The 5738-nt window shown below is 44.8% G+C and overlaps 1 protein-coding gene across 1 annotated transcript in view; it reads right to left on the bottom strand.

Annotated features, from left to right (window-relative positions):
• LOC119962140 (contactin-associated protein-like 5) overlaps positions 1-5738 on the bottom strand; it is a 1413266-nt gene that overhangs the window by 1390753 nt on the left and 16775 nt on the right. The gene's annotated exons all lie outside the window — the stretch shown is intronic.

The following is a 5738-nucleotide window of genomic DNA, read 5'->3' as shown; positions in this document are numbered from 1 at the left end:
AAGGGGGATTCACTGGGGCTTCTAGCCAGAGGCGTAAATCACGCTGGCCTGCTAAATCGGACACGATGGCAAAAATGGGATTCTTGCTGGATGTCAAACCCATTGTGGCTCATCCAGACCGCCTCCCACCTCCCCCCCCCCCCCCCCCCCCCTCCCGCCGACCTGAATGAGGTTCCTGCTGGCCCCGATTAGGTTGTTGCCCCCGGTCTTTCTAGGAGGCTCTTCAGAACAGATTGTGCTTTCCAATCTCTTTTGGAGATTGGAAAGCACATCTTCTCAAAAAAGGAAGCATTTCAGAGCTAAAGGACCCCTGTAGAGCTATATAAATAAACAACGATAATCTTACCTTTGAAATTGAATGGACCTGTCGATCAAGAGGCTTGTAAAAGGTAATGGACTGTGAAATTGAATATAAACAATGGAGTTCAAAACTTTTAGGCTTCTAAGCATGCACAGTGACGTCAAAGAGTTAAAGGCAATGCCATTGACTGTGATAAAAACATTCCAGCGTCTCCACCACGTTAAAATGAAGACTTCCACCTTTTTGTTACTGATAATTGATATTGACATGCTGGGAAATTCCAACACATCAGAGGGCAGATTTTAAACTGAAACTTGACATGCTGAAAGACAGTTTAATGAGTTTTAAAGCAACAGATGTGAATACCAACCAAACAATCCACATACCGGGAAAGACCCACCCTGAGCCCCTCCAACTCAGCCCAAGTCCCCCCGAACTCCACCTGCCTGAAGAAACCCCCCCCCCCCCCCGGCATCTTGGAGGCACGTGTAGAGAGGGTACTAACACCATTGCTCCCCCTCAGAGTGAAAGGGGTCAGGCTGGCACAGCCAAGGGGCCGGACGTAAAGGGAAGGGGACTGAGGAGTAGGGGATTTGGTGGCCGCATAAAAGGTTGTGACTCATTTAGGAGGATGGCCTAAAGGGGGGCGGAAATATAATTCTGAGATGAGGAGCAGGAACTGTCAGTGAATTTAGGCCCCACCCCTCGAAAGACCATCGTTCCCACTGCCAGCATGAAACAGTCCCGATTCCCTGCTGGTGGGAACACTTAGATTTGAAATGGGAGAATTGTGCCCAACATCAACTTGTGAGAATAATTTCTCAACCTTGACCCATAGAATCACAGAAAAATATAGTGCAGAAAGGGCCCTTTGGCCCATTGAGTCTGCACCGCTGCATAAAAGGAACTTGATCTGCCAATTATTTTTGTAATTAAGGGGCAATTTAGCGTGGTCAATCCACCTACCCATGCATCTTTGGGTTGTCGGGGTGAAACCCATGCAAACACGAGGAGAATGTGCAAACTCCACACGGCAGTGACACGGGGCAGGGATCGAACCCGGGTCCATAGCGCCATGAGACAGCAGTGTTAACCACTACACCATCCCTTGATCTGCCAATCTTAATCTCATGCTTGGCACAAACAATGGTTGCATTTTTAAAATAGTCTCGGTAAAGCCCCCTCGATCAGTTTACCAGTCTAGTTGGAGAAAAAGTGGAATGGTGCATTAAAGTAATGCGCACAGCGGACTGAACACCTGAGCTTTACCACATGCAAAGTCCAGGAAACTATAGACTTGCATCAACTGTGCTGAATCGTGGACAAACTATCAGAGAATCTTATGGCCTCGGTCTTCATACAAAGAACACAATTTGACATTGATAGTTTCTACTAAGCCACGAGCAAGTAGATGAATGGGTTCTGAAGAAATAGCTCATCAAAAGCTTTTGCATGCGGTATCGACCACAGCACAAATTTTGGGCTTGTCCTCTAATGCTGCTGGTGGATTTCCAATTTTCTTAACCCCTTGATATCCAAGGAAGTTCCTAATTGTATGTCCATTGGCAGATCTTGCTTGTCTTCTGATTTTAGCCTCTCACTTTATTTTCTCTCTTGATCTTGGATTTTCCCTGCTGAGGGATACTTCCATGGACGGGAGGTGTCCTCTGGTATCTCACTGAGTGACCTCAATCAGGCATTAACTTTGCCCGTGAATGTAGGTTGTTTAATTGTCGATGAAGGAGCACCACAGCCTGGACAAAAACTATGCTAAACCGAACATACGCACATACTGCCACACAGTCATTGCATTGACAATGGGCATGAGCACTATGGCTGTCCTTGGACCGGTGGATTCCTGGAAACCACTCGGATAACTTACCAAGCATGCTGATTTGATTTATGGAACAGCTAGGCTGCGGTCATGATAAACATTACGACGCAATGACATTATTTCAAAAGGATTATTTCAATCGGGGCCGCACGGTGGTTATCACTGTTGCCTCACAGCACCAGGGACCAGAGTTCGATTCTCGGCCTGGGTCACTATCTGTGCAGAGTCTGAATGCTCTCCCCGTGTCTGTGTGGGTTTCCTCCAGGTGCTCCAGTTTCCTCCCACAGTCCAAAGATGTGCGGGCTAGGTGGATTGATCACACAAAATTGCCCTGGAGTGTTGAAATGTTAGGTGGCGTTGCTGGATTACAGGGATAGGATAGAGTTCTTGGTTTAGGTAGGGTGCTCTTTCAGGGGACGGTGTAGATTCGATGGGCCGGGTGGCCTCCTTCTACACTGTAAACTCTATGATTCATCTCTGATTATTTTGTCACATCAACCATTTAGAAACATTGAAGTGTTGTAGTCCATTCACATATGCATGGACAATAGGATTCCATTTCAGGAGCTGATCTACTTCAGGTGACGAGTTGGATTGACAAGATCCACCGCAGGGCCAAAGTCCCTTATATTATCTTACTACAATTTTGACGCAGTCTGTAAGCTCTGTATACTGCTACCGATTGAATAATTTCAACTGGTCGGTTCGTCAAAGTAGCGACGCATATTAGAGCACAAGGCTGCTTCAGAGAATCATAGAATTTACAGTGCAGAAGGAGACCATTCGGCCCATCGAGTCTGCACCAGCTCTTGGAATGAGCACCCTACCCAAGCCCACACCCCCCTCCTATCCCTATAACCCAGTAACCCCACCCAACACTAAGGGCAATTTTGGACACTAAGGGCAATTTAGCATCGCCAATCCACCTAACCTGCACATCTTTGGACTGTGGGAGGAAACCGGAGCACCCGGAGGAAACCCACGCACACACGGGGAGAACGTGCAGACTCTGCACAGACAGTGACCCAAGCCGGGAATCGAACCTGGGACCCTGGAGCTGTGAAACCATTGTGCTAACCACTATGCTTCCGTGCTGCCCTAAAACACTACCGTGCTTGAATGAGACAGATCCACACTTCTCAAAACACTGCCCTTCTAATCTCAGCTGGGATGTGCATGATAGCATCGAGATGAAGTGAAGTGTTATGCAAGGAAACACGGCTGATAGAGGCACACAGTCACCATAAGTCATTCTCACAGAAATTCTGTCAGCAGTGTGAAGGATTGGAGCAATGTTAGAACTGCGACTTATGATGAAAAAGGTAGATCACAAACCACTCTGTCGAATCACAAAACATAAAGTACAGAAGGAGGCCATGACCCACTGTGCCCCTACTGAAGCTAGTTTTGCAATTGGAGCAAAGTCCCCAATCCAATTTTGCAACCTTGTCCCTGCATCCCTTTACATTCCTCCTTTTGAAATACTTGGCAAATTCCCTTTTCAATGATGCTGTATCTTTTGTCCCAAAGGCAACTGTAAAATATTGTGTTCCTGCAGAAAAAATAAATAAATCTGCTAACGTTCTCCTTCATCATCATTGTAATCTTCAGTCTGTCATCCCTTGTAACCAATTTGCCAATCAAAGCAAACAATCTTTCACTATTAACCTTTCAAAACATTTCATAATCTTGCAGATCTCTATTTGATCCCTCTTAGCTCAGCAGCGACAGTGGAAGGGTGTTAAGCTTTTCATTATTGTCCACCTTTAATCTCCAGTTCCAGAACCCTTTGCATGGGTCCAATGTCCTTCCTTTAATAGGATGTCTAAAACTGCAAGTAATGTTTCAACAGCAGCCTGGCCAAACAACGCCTTGTACAAATCCAACATTACCTTTCTGCTTTTCTATTAAAAGACAGAGAGCGAGCCAGGGAGAGAGAGAAAATAGAAGGAGAAAGGAAGGAGAGGCTAGTAAAGGAGGGCACAAGATGAGAACGTAAAAGCATTTATTTTTGTACCTTGGGGGAGTTTGTGACGTTGTGGTACTGTCACTGGATTAGTACTCCAGCAGGACCAGGGTAATCTTCTGGGAACCTGGCTTTATATTCCAGCGTGGCTGATTTGAATTCAATAAAACAATCTGGGATTAAAAGTCCAATGATGGTCATGAAGCTAACGTCAATTATTGTAAAAACCCACCTGGTCCTTTAGGAAGGAAATCCGCCATCCTTACCTGGTCTGGGCGACACGTGACTCCAGATCTGCAGCAATCTGGTTGACACTTAAAATGCCCTCTTAAATGGCCCAGCAAGTCACTCAGTTCAAGGGCAATTAAGGATGGGCAATAAATGCTGGCCCAGCCAGCGATGCCAACACCCCATTAATGAATTAAAACCAATCACATTTTTTGTGACTTTTTGGCATTGCATTGAATTTTAAAAATGGCCCCTTTTTAAATCCAAACGAGCAAGTTTAACATTGAAATGGCCAGAGAGGCCACTGCTGAGATCAACTGATGTAAAGTGGAGGAAATGCAGACTGAATTCCTACCTGAATATGTTCAATACAGGATTTTATGCATTTTTAAGTATCAGGGGTAGAGCCTGAGACAAAGGAAAACATAAGAGTCAGGAAAGAGAAAACAAAAAGTTCAATTGGATGATTAGCAAACTGAACCTTCCAGTTATTATTTTCCTGCAAGGATATAATTAATGCACACACCTCATTGCAGGGTTTCAATAGCGCACTTAATTAATTCAAACTGTAAGCCTTGAACTTAACACCAACATAAATCGTAGCCCTATGCTAAGTTCACACACAGATTTTGCCACTTAACTTAAATATGATAGCGAAGAACGTGTGCTGCATTCACTAAAGTAATTCCACAGATCCGATAGGGAGAAAGCTGTGGTTTTCTGGTAACGTAATTGCCTGATGCGCTCATGTTGTTATTTCAGAGCTGGTGAGGTAGTACAAGTTAAGGTGTTGCTTGTGAAGTGAGGCACTGTGCAGTTTATCAGATCAATGTTCAGAATGGCATGGATGGTAAAACAGGAGCAGAAACGTCCACAGCACAAAAAGCCATTCAGCCCATCGCGTCTGTGCTAGCGTTAATGTTGAGACATCATTAACATGTTCTCTTTCAAATATTCATGTGAATGTATCAATAACTGCAACATTTGTTGCGACACCCTGGACTAGGGCACGGCCAATTCCAATCCCCCTTGACCTGGAGTCGCAACACAAGCGAATTAACCAATCATTCTTTGAAAAAAATACCCAAAGTCTTTGGCCCTTGGCTGCCCAATAATTACAATCACCAGGTTTGTAAGTTTAAACACAATTATTCTTTATTAATAAGAAGAACTGCAAATGAACTAACATTGAATTCCTAATTACCTCCCCCCCCCCCCCCCCCCCCCACTTTATCTTGCCCCCGACCCTCAACACACATAATAACAACGTAAAGGGGAAGGAGTAAAAATAATAAGTAAAAGGAAAAAGAGTCTTTGTTTCAGATGGTGTTTTCTAGCACATCTTCCTTCACTGCAAATCTGCAGGTCAAAGTCTCTCAGTTTGCAGCCTGTAATAATCTTCCCTGTGG

The sequence above is a fragment of the Scyliorhinus canicula genome, chromosome 2 (assembly GCF_902713615.1).
Source record: "Scyliorhinus canicula chromosome 2, sScyCan1.1, whole genome shotgun sequence".
Taxonomy (NCBI): Eukaryota; Metazoa; Chordata; class Chondrichthyes; order Carcharhiniformes; family Scyliorhinidae; genus Scyliorhinus; species Scyliorhinus canicula.
This window is presented reverse-complemented; position numbering and strand designations above follow the sequence as displayed.